Here is an 11,082-nt window from a genome sequence, read left to right as displayed (position 1 = left end):
AATGCGCGCCCTTCTTTTGCCACTTTATGAAACGGTTTTTAATCATGTGATTTCGTTTATTATTATTTTTTTTTCTGTACTCTTTTCCGCGTCTTTTCCATTTATCTTTTCGCCCCCGGAGCCAACAACGAATATCAGCTATTTATGTATATATATATATATATATATATAACTATTAATCATATTCTTTCTTCCGTTTCACCAGTGGTTTATAATTAAAAGGAAATATAATCGATTGTAATAAGATGCTATCTCAAAGAGAAACGGTAAATATATTAGTCATTAGAAATATAAACATTTTAATATTTTAGACTAAATAATAATACACAATATTATATTATCAAATGCCAGTTACACTTAAACGACGTTTATATAATAATTGCTATACGTCAGATACACCTAAACGATTTTATATCGATTCACAGAAAATAAAATATTTTATATTATATTTATATAGATTTTAATTTATTACATTTAAGTTTTAAATTATAATATCCGAATCTATTAAATATGAGCCTCAAAGATCAAGGCAACACATGCGCCTACTTGTCAGAAAAGACCATTAACACGGTTGACAGTTTTAAAAATAATATTTATACTCCACATTCCTTATACATTAATATTGTAGGTATCGACCACATTGCATCGCATCGAGTGGGTCGTTATTAAAGTATTATGTAGTCAAATAATAACCAATTCTGCGTTAAATTACTGCGTCCGTTGTATGGCGAAATAATATGGTCAGCTAAATCGATGATGGAATTCGAAACGATTACACTACGTAAAATACTAGAAGTCACTGCGGGGAGTCGTTGTCCGTTGATCATCGGGACAACCACTTGGACAAAAAAAGGTACCTATATAATATACATATATATATTTATATTTGTATTTATGACCAAAAAAGGGTCTTCGTCCCACAATGTGGTTGGGCAGTAACCATATTTAATATTGTATTATTATATATATATATATAATATTATTAATAATATACGTATATGCATATACAACATACCTATATATATATATTGAAAAAGAAACACTTTATGAATAGGTTTAAATGACGCGTTCCTGAAGTGTATTGTGTTCAAAGTCGATCATGTACCACGTTTATGAGTAAGCATGTTTACTGGAACAATTAATATTAACTATAGGCGATAGCCATTATCATTTTTTATGCAGTACATCGAGACTTTTAATTGTAATATAGTTTTGCGCATAACTTCTGGTGTGCGAGATATTTTCTCAAGAAATATTTTTACCAATTTTTTGTATATACAAACCGAGTCGATAATGAAAAAATTTAATCAACGAACCCCATATTATAATATTATATAGTGAGTAGAAAAGGTGGTTTTTAGTGACTAGGCGCGGTTTAATTAAAAGCAAAAGACGCTCGTTATTTTTATGGTTCAGTACTTAAGGCATTTATATTGGAGCCAATAAAAAAATGCATAAAATGTTGTTGGTCTTAAAAAGTACACAATTCAAGGGGAGCATAAGGTGCCGTAAACGTATAGCCTAAAAGACTGAGACGGTTATATACATAGAAAAATGTATAATTTTTTTCCACATATTTTCATTATAATACGTATAGTTTCAAATTTTTATCTTAAAGAAATTGCTTTCAGTAACAATGAAGATTCTGTTCAAAACTTCAAACAATAAAGCGTTGGACTATAGGACATCCAAAAGATAATGAACAAAGTGCTATTATATTATACATATATATATATATATAAAGAAACAACAAAAAAACCATCAGATTCCAGCTACTTCATTAGATCGAATTGGTAAACGGTGCCGAATGATTTCGCGTAGGAAATAACCTCCATTAATTTTCACCCTCAGCGTGAAGGGTATATACACAAAAAACGATAAAACAACAACGGAGGAAACAGAACAAAACGGGAAAAATGCGAAAATGAATTTTTTCCCGTTAAGGAGTGCTATTGCTAAGAGTGTTTTTACGTACCCTTTTGTTATAAATGCGTTTCCCGGAGTTCAGAACAAGAGCGTTTTTTTTTTTTGTTCTTGCTGTCAATAATAAATATGAACCAGCTCAGAACTCATTTCCTGAACGCTTTCACATATTTTTTATTAGATTTTTTCTTGCGTAAAGGGAAACACGCGGTCCATTTTAAAGGGTGACATAATTTTAATATAGGATATACTGTGCGGAGTTTATATGTATATAAAATATTGTACATTATAATATATACCTATATATATATATATAAATAAAACAAACAGCATGTACAGCACAACCGTAGTTATTATTTTATTTAAGAATGGCAAGATTTGATTATTACTTATTCTCAGTACTCACTGACTTTACGTCATTGTTAATACAATTTTTTTTTTAATGAATTGTATTTTTTGACATTTTTAATCGCACGTGCCTCAATAACACATTATTAATATTTGAAAAGATGATAAATTAAATAGTTAACCAACGAATAAATATTATAACAGTGCTAAATTTTTTTACCATGTTTTAATTCTTTTTAACTAATGGTAATAATATAGCTAAACTTTGTAATACTTATATATATAACTATAAGTTATAATAATTCGTTGTAGTTTTGTAGTTGGTCTAACCAATTAAATTATAGTAACACCTTAAACCTATTTTGGTGTTTTCAATTAAAATATACTAATAACTAGGTATCTTTATAAATATGTGAACCAAATGAATTCCAACACTTTAGTGTAATAATAGTAAAGGTATACGATATACCGTATATCGTATAAATTATACAATTAAATAACTATTTTATGAAATCGAAAAACAATTTGGAATTTTTTTGATTGAAAACCAATTTTGATTAGTTTATATCCGGTCTATGCCTTTAATATATTTGTATTGGAATAGGAAGTATGAAGGTTTCCCCTTTAAAATTAGAAGATGAAACGGATTCTTCGGTTAGCTGTATAGGATCTTACTAAAAGAGAACGAGTTTTTAATTTAAATGAAAACTTCTTTCGATAAAACATTTTGTACATATCTTCTCGCAACAAAAAATACGGGGTCGGTCCGCATATTTTACGAGTTCGTCAATTATTTAATGCCCATCCGAGAACATTCAGTTTCTGTTCTTTGAAAAATCTGATACATCTTTCGGCCAATCATTTATTCATATACGCTGTTTTTTTCTTATTTTTTCCCTTACCTACTCACCAACAACACCCTCGTGTGCATCTCTTATTTTTTGGAATGGCGTGCGTCATAAAAATATACCCTAAATTTAAGTAGTAAAAACATATCGCAATATTGTAAATCTCCCTTCCTCTTATATAGCTGCGTTTACAATCGAAATAGCCCCCCTTTGCTCACCGATGATATTATCTGGACTGGAATATTATATAATATTGTCTACAAAACAGCAAGTTTTAGTCAAGCACAACAAGAGTTCACAGGTGAATTACGATCGTAGAGAATAGAGGTATATCAAATGTATTTATTTTATGGGAAAACAAAAATCGACATGCAGAAAACCAACGACAAAACTGACGGTAAATAAAAGGAATATTATTATCATTTATCTTATATTCTTACCAAACTGTGTGCAACTTTATCTAAGGTAAAATTTAAAATTTATGCCACAGTTAAAAATATATATAATTAACAGATTTTTTTTTTAATTGATAAAGCTATTTAAGTAATACTATATGGGACAACATCGGGTTTCAATTATAGCTTTCAGTACCTATCGAAATTACTGATCATCTTGAAATGAATATTATAATATTATAGTATAATATTAAATATTCATATTATACTAAAGTCATTGTTAATTTGTAGATATATTTCGTAACATATCCGTATATAGATCTTCAATAGATAATAAACTTTCTAAAATATTAGAACTATTCGTCCTCCCATTTATAAAACCTATAAGTATCCAACAAAAATATTTATAAAAATTGTAACATTGTATAGCTAGGTACATGTTAGTACACGATATTTGTGTTAGTCGGACATTAATATCTTAATGACACACATATAAAAATCCAATTTCGGAAAAGTTGGCTCTAAAAATTGTACATATATTATTTAGGACCCTGAACATACCTAAAGTATTATAATATCTTGCCATCGATAACAACTAAATTCGGTTTTATATAGAATTCAATGTGTATAGCTGTGGCATGGCTTATATATAAAATCAAAAAGCATTTGACCGATTTAAACCTGCAATTTATTTGTCACACGTAAGAAACAAAAATGTATTATTATTAGTGAATATACTATCCTTTGAAAATAGGAGGATTACCCAATTAGCCACGGGCAACGTTGGCTAATACAGCGCAAGTATATATTTATGTATATACAGGTATTATGATAATATCATCATGACTTTCGGCTATTATCTGCCGGCAGCCTTAAAAATATAGTTGGTTATTAAAAGCGTCTCTCGCCCGCTGGCCTGGTTCATTAATATTTTGAGTAGGTATAGTCTCGTGAATGCAACGCCGCAGTATTGTAGGGTTCGTGGCGGAGGTGGTTCATTACTGCAGTGGCAGCAGCAGCGAGAAACTTTTTAGGGATGCTAAAGCGCGGCGACAAAGTGCTACGGGAAAAGATGCCGGAGTTTTTCTCTGCTCTACCTCGCTCGTAGTATTCCATACCTCGCTCGGCCGTAAACGCCGTTATTAAAAACGTTTATTAATTTAATTATAAGCTCTTATATATTACATTATATAAAAGGTCGATAGTGGCTTATATATAAGGGAAGGGAATTTCGGGCAAAGAATAATATCAACGCCTGCGTGCCCACACCCTGCGCCCGCCAACAGATCGTCATCCCGCCAATGCACTTACTCAGTACGCATAACAACTACTATTATACATATAGCTACGACCACGACGAATACAACCACCGACTGGATGCATAATATATATGTACTCTACGACGATTTCAAACAATACGGAAATTCTGTCAAAAATTGTGCTAGTTTACACGCACAACCCTTCACCGTTCTTATTCGATGTACACCGCTCTTTGTATTGAGAGGTTTTTTCGCTCCTCATTTATATTGCGCGTGGTTCACCGAACACAGCATATGCAAATATTATTCGACCTTTCAAAGCGGCACTGCATGGAAATATGCATCGTATTAAAAACTGCAGACTGGAACTGAATTACGCGCATGAAGAAGATCAGCGGGGGGAAAAGATGGAGAAGATTCGAAAAAATAAAATAAATAAAAACGAAAAATACATTCAGTGCGTCTAGGGGGTGCAGCAAATCGCCGTTTTACATCTCAGACAATGTTCGACCCTTATTTATACGCAAAGGATCATAAATCACATATATTATAAACAAGAAGTCACGCGAACGGCCAACTCATAAATAATAACAATATTAAACATTGAAACTATACCGACTCTATTTGCTTCTATATTTGATTACATAATATATAAGCAGCTAGGGTCCTCGTAGTGTACATACAGTGTTGTAGTAGTAGATCAGGATTTGGCTCATCGAATATTCGGAACTACTTTATATAAGGTCTCTATCCTTATATGTAGGTATATGGTACAAATGAACAGATATTGAGACTTTTAAAGCGACTTTCTCATGTCTTGGGCTTAAGAAAGATATATTTGAATTTTGCTCACGCAAGCATAGAACAAAACTTAAAAACCGGTAAATTTATTTAGCTAAAATACGTTAACCTAATTTTTACTTCATACGAAAACTTTTTATGACGACGAATTAACATCACCTTAATACAACTATACTAGCTGTATTCTAAAATCTCAAACTAAATAGGTTATAAATTTATAATGTACAACTGTGATCCTATTATGTAATTAACCTATTTGTAATTTGTTTGCATTCATTCAAACATATTTAAAACATATCATATACCTATTATAATAACAATAATCTTTGAAGAAATAAAAAAACTGTGGAAAACAAATAACATGCATAGCATCTAACTAACCACTTTGAATGCTATAGATAGAATATTAAGATTGAGTGTCACTGTAATAAAAAAAAGGTGTAAATTCTATTTATATGTCTATACCGCGCGAACACACTCATACACACGACCGTTTAATTGTATAAATATAAAAATAAATACATTTTCCAAATAGTTGTATATGTATACGATTTAAAGAAAATTGTAATTTTAACTTTAAGTAAATAATAACTATTGTACATATCATATCGATCATTTTGTCTTTGTAACAAAATAGTAAGATTTCTTCAGAGTCCCTTCAGGTAAAAAAAAAAAATGTAAATTAATTATCTCTTTGGTCTTTAATATTAAAAGAACGAACCGTTTTAATTAACATTTTATTATATGTTCCTAAAGAATCCAAATTGTATTAAACAATTTAATATTGTTTAACGAATTTATAAATCTCGAGTAACAACTTTTAGTGGATCGTATATAAACTATAAAGCATAACTAAACGAATTTATTTTAAAATACCTAACATTTCACCCTAAGAAAGTAAGAATAGACGTAGTACTCGCATGTGTTGTTTTCGGCTTACACGCGTACGGTACAACATAGCAAATTTATCGTGCTTCAGTTTCAATAGTTTGCTGTTAGTTTTAATATAAGAGTAAGTTGGTCTATTATAAAGTTTAAAGGTATGATAATACCTAGGGCTCTATGTACCCTTTTACTGATATTAATTTTAAGTAAGTTATAATTATTTTTAGATGTACAGTTTCTGAAAGGTCATAATCATAAATTAATTAAAAATAATAATATAAATAATAGTCTATCTGGGGGGAAGTGGATAGGTTGGCTAGATAATAATATTGCCTATACCTACATTTTATAATATGTAACTACTTCAATTCGCTCTAATATTAAAACTAACTACAGCACACTATTAAAACAAGTGAACAAACATTTTCTGTGTCATGTGTGTGTAAGACGGAGACAACACATGCGGTTATGACGTCCTCTTCTCCTCTTAACACATTTTGTAAAATATTATTTAATATTCATTCTCTACATAACACAGGGAGTATCATATTATAACACATACTTTTGTATAATAGTAATACTTATGATTAACATGATATAATGTCTAGATATCGAGGAAAAAATAGTTAAATTATCAAATTTAATTTATACATTTTGCAATCCCAAAATATATCACAATTATTAAAGTATTGGGTCGTTTTTAAATTTATTTTAAATTTTATTTTATGCAATATATATTATAAATATTATTATTATACCTAACACATAATTATATAAATCAGTGAATAATGCTTACAAATACTTATATAATTATTTTGAAACATTTATGTATAGGTGTTGTAATCCCTAATAAGAATAATTTTAAGTACACAAAAAAAAAATTCAATATACCAAAATTCAAATGCATAAACAGCCTACTAATTTAATTAATAATAATTGTAATTAATTTAAAACAAAATACATTTTATATAATATTATTTTTTATTGTTTATGTTTCACCGTTTATTTATTATAGGTAGGTAGTCTATATTTTATATCATGGTAATAAATTATTATAAAGGAACCAAATCAAAAACTCTAAGCCTATTAATGGTACATAAACTTTTAAGTAGTTTTTTTCTCTTTCTAAATTATTTCTCCAAATATTATGGGTAAGTTTTTATAAAGAAAAGTTGCTGAAATTTGTGAGAGATCATTATTGTAAATATATTTTTCTGCGAACAAGTAGAAGTGGTTAACAACTTTCAACGTTTCGCTAAATCGATTTATTTACCCTACAGGAAATTATTTATTTTAATAATTTATTTTTGGCAAGCAATACTATCGTAATATCGGAAAATACTACACGTGACAATTTTATTACTAAGTTACATATTTTATAATAACAGCGGGTATTGCTTGTATTATACTCAACCGCCGATCAAATTAAATCTATTATAGTGATCTGCAAAGATGCGTGTATGTTTTTAGTCATAATTATAATATCATTGTTCAATATAAAAACAATCACAGGCATCAGCTACGTGCAATTTTTTTAGTATTTCTAACGATTATAATATTATAATATAATTTCTAAGAATATTGTTGTGATCACATATAATAATATTATTTAAGTAGATATACAACTCCAAAAAGCGATATATCGAAGGGTATACAGGGTGTAACAGAAAGATATGACAGATTTACATGTAAATCTTACACAAATCTGTTATATCTTTCTGCTACAACCTGTATAGTCGTGAATAGGTATTATCGCTGTTTATATAAATCACGATTACACTTTGGCCATTTTCAGTCAATCGGATTTTCTTCGAATATATTTTTTTGGGGGTCGACATTCATCTCAATATTAAAAAAAATATATTTGAATATTAAAATATTATATTATAAATATACCTATATAATTTTGTCTTATTATGTCTAATCTTTTTCTTAGTGCGTAATAAAATACAATAGAATAAATTTCAAAACATTTCCTATACCTGTACTTATATATTTTATTGTCGATTGATCTCAACAGTTACATTTGATACAGTCAAACATATTATCATAGAAACAAAAATGTAAGTTATATTTAAAAAAAACTAAGTAACAACATTATTTAAAGAAATATAGTAATTAAAATATTTTGTAAATAAAATATTCAAACAAATTATTAAATATTATATACTTACCTACGTTGAATAATATATTGGTTTTACAATGATGAATGTATGTTTTTTTTGTGTGTGTCTGTCATCACGTTTTGGAGTAGAAATAATGCTTTGATTTTTGACTTCAGTCCCCCTATGAAAAGGAAAATTCATTTGGGGGGGGGGGGGGGGTCAAAAGTAAAAATGTTCTAGTTGTTTTCAAAAGTGTCAGAAAAAAACCCTAAAAAGTAACGGAAAAACGGGAATTTTCACGCATAATCAGTTTTTGATAAAATCGATTTTTTTATTTTGCTGTAACTCAAAAACTAATTATTTTAAATATTTGATATTTTCACCAAATTTTAATATTAGTTTTATCTATTCACGATTAAATTTCCAAAATATTTAAATTTTTTTCAAAGCTATTCATAGACATTTGAAATTTTCGATTTTTCTAAGTTTTTTTATTGAAATGCCTGTTACAAAAATTTGGCAGAAATCTTTAAAATTTAATACAAGATTAATTATAAATTTTAACTATCATAGTAAAAAAATTTAAAAATCATAAGTCACAATATTTGTTTATGAACATTTTAAGTTCAAATATTTACGAAATATGTCAAAATAGTGACAATTTGCATGGAATTATGGAAGTTGAAAATTCATAAAATTGTTGTAATTTATAGTTTATACATAAGGTTAAAAAACCAACACAATTGGTTCTCCATAGTCCATAACTTTTTCTTTCAATAACTGTAAGGAAAAACTCCAGAGTCAATAATATATAGATAACATTTTGTGAGCGTATAAAAATATATTATTATAATTTAAGTAATTAGTAATTAGTTTTTTATACAATATAATATATCCTAGTCTGACAAATCATCTCCATCCAGAATCATTTTTCGTATACAATGATACCTATCATTGCATTCAAATTTAACACACCCATTATAGTGGCCTACTATACAGCAGAGCGATTTCCACTTGCTCACTTTTTTTTATAAAACTAGACGGAAAAATGTCATCTTTAAAAATACCAACTGCAGGGAGAAAATGACCAACATCCAAATATTTAATTATAAAATAATGCACTTTGATTAGCTGCAGTTATATTTTGCATGACGATAATTTTAAACGTACTTATATACGAGATAAAAAAAATATTACATTTTAAAATATCGTCAATGCCAAATTAAGGTATTTTAAGAGTCGTCCATCGTGTTTTGCATGTTTTATTTAATGGTACTTTATGATGAGTACGCACTTTGAATAACTAAATATGTATTGATATTATTGTTATTATTTTACTCCAGTCTTAGGACTTCCTATATAGGCTATCTTATCATTTGTAAACTTTTCGTCACTGATATGAAGGGCTCACACAATATTACTTCTATTCAGGCCATGACTTTTACTATAGGTCTTAAAATAATATGCATTACAAATATTACGATATTATAGGTACAAGTTGTTAAACATTATTATGTCAAAAAAATATAAAACTACTTAAAAACAACTATTTTGTAGGTACACACGTCTATTCGGACAGAAAATCGTCGCATAATATTTTTTATTTAAACAGAAGGCGATAAACTGAATCTTTCGTCAATTATTATATCATATGAAACTGACAGCCTCGGAGACGCCATCACGCCAGTCTTAACAAATCGTATAAAATCTAGAATACTCGGTACGTGCACTGTTTAAATATAATGTAAAACTCGACCTATAGTGTCGGATGAGTGAGTATCAAGTTAATATTACATAATGTGTGTTATATATATACGAGTGCAAGTTATACCTCCGACGTAGTGGTAAAGGCGTTATGGCCGGTAGTTACATTATTATTTTTCCGTTTTCCACTTTGAACAAAAAAAATTAAACAACGAAAACTGCACATAGGCACGGTAAAACTTCGGTGTAGGTCACGTTCTCCGGTGTCCGCATACCTACGCCATGTATAATACGATGATACCAAAGTATCGCTAAATCGTTATTTTTCTTCCATCATTTTAGCGTAAGCCTTTTTGTCGAATTCGGTCGGTCAGCTATCCTTGCACAATATTATAATATCATATTAAAATGTATATACCTAACGATTATACGATAGATCGTATGCGTATGATTATGTATATAGAAACACGAAGCACGCGATACCTCCGGAGAGATTCGTTACACATGTAGTTATTTTGTCGGTCATCGTTAACACTTTTCACGGAACGAATGGCGTATAATATAATACGTGTAGGTACATTGATATATTGTTATTATAATGTGATACCACAATACCACAACACCATCAGTGACGTATAAAACAACGGCGAAACCTATAACCGCGGTTGTCGCGAGTCCGTGGCGGTCGACGGACACCGCGCGGGCGTCACTGCCGCGGCGGCGACGTGTCCCGCACAGCCACCGCAAAGAGCGTCAAATCGTTATTACCGGGCATTATACCATTGTTGGTTATAACACGCATAACCGCGACCGC

The 11,082-nt window shown here is 29.5% G+C and overlaps 1 long non-coding RNA gene across 1 annotated transcript in view; it reads right to left on the bottom strand.

Moving 5' to 3' along the window:
• LOC149057256 (uncharacterized) overlaps positions 1-11,082 on the bottom strand; it is a 115,184-nt gene extending 104,102 nt beyond the window's left edge. Inside the window, exon 1 of the long non-coding RNA XR_016191016.1 lies at positions 10,396-11,082. This is a non-coding gene — a long non-coding RNA (uncharacterized LOC149057256). The remainder of the gene's footprint in view (positions 1-10,395) is intronic.

The sequence above is a fragment of the Diuraphis noxia genome, unplaced genomic scaffold (assembly GCF_037042655.1).
Source record: "Diuraphis noxia isolate RWA-SAM2 unplaced genomic scaffold, SU_Dnox_SAM2 contig0003, whole genome shotgun sequence".
In the NCBI taxonomy this organism is placed as follows: Eukaryota; Metazoa; Arthropoda; class Insecta; order Hemiptera; family Aphididae; genus Diuraphis; species Diuraphis noxia.
The sequence above is the reverse complement of the archived record's forward strand: the minus strand, read 5'-3'. Positions and strand labels throughout refer to the sequence as shown.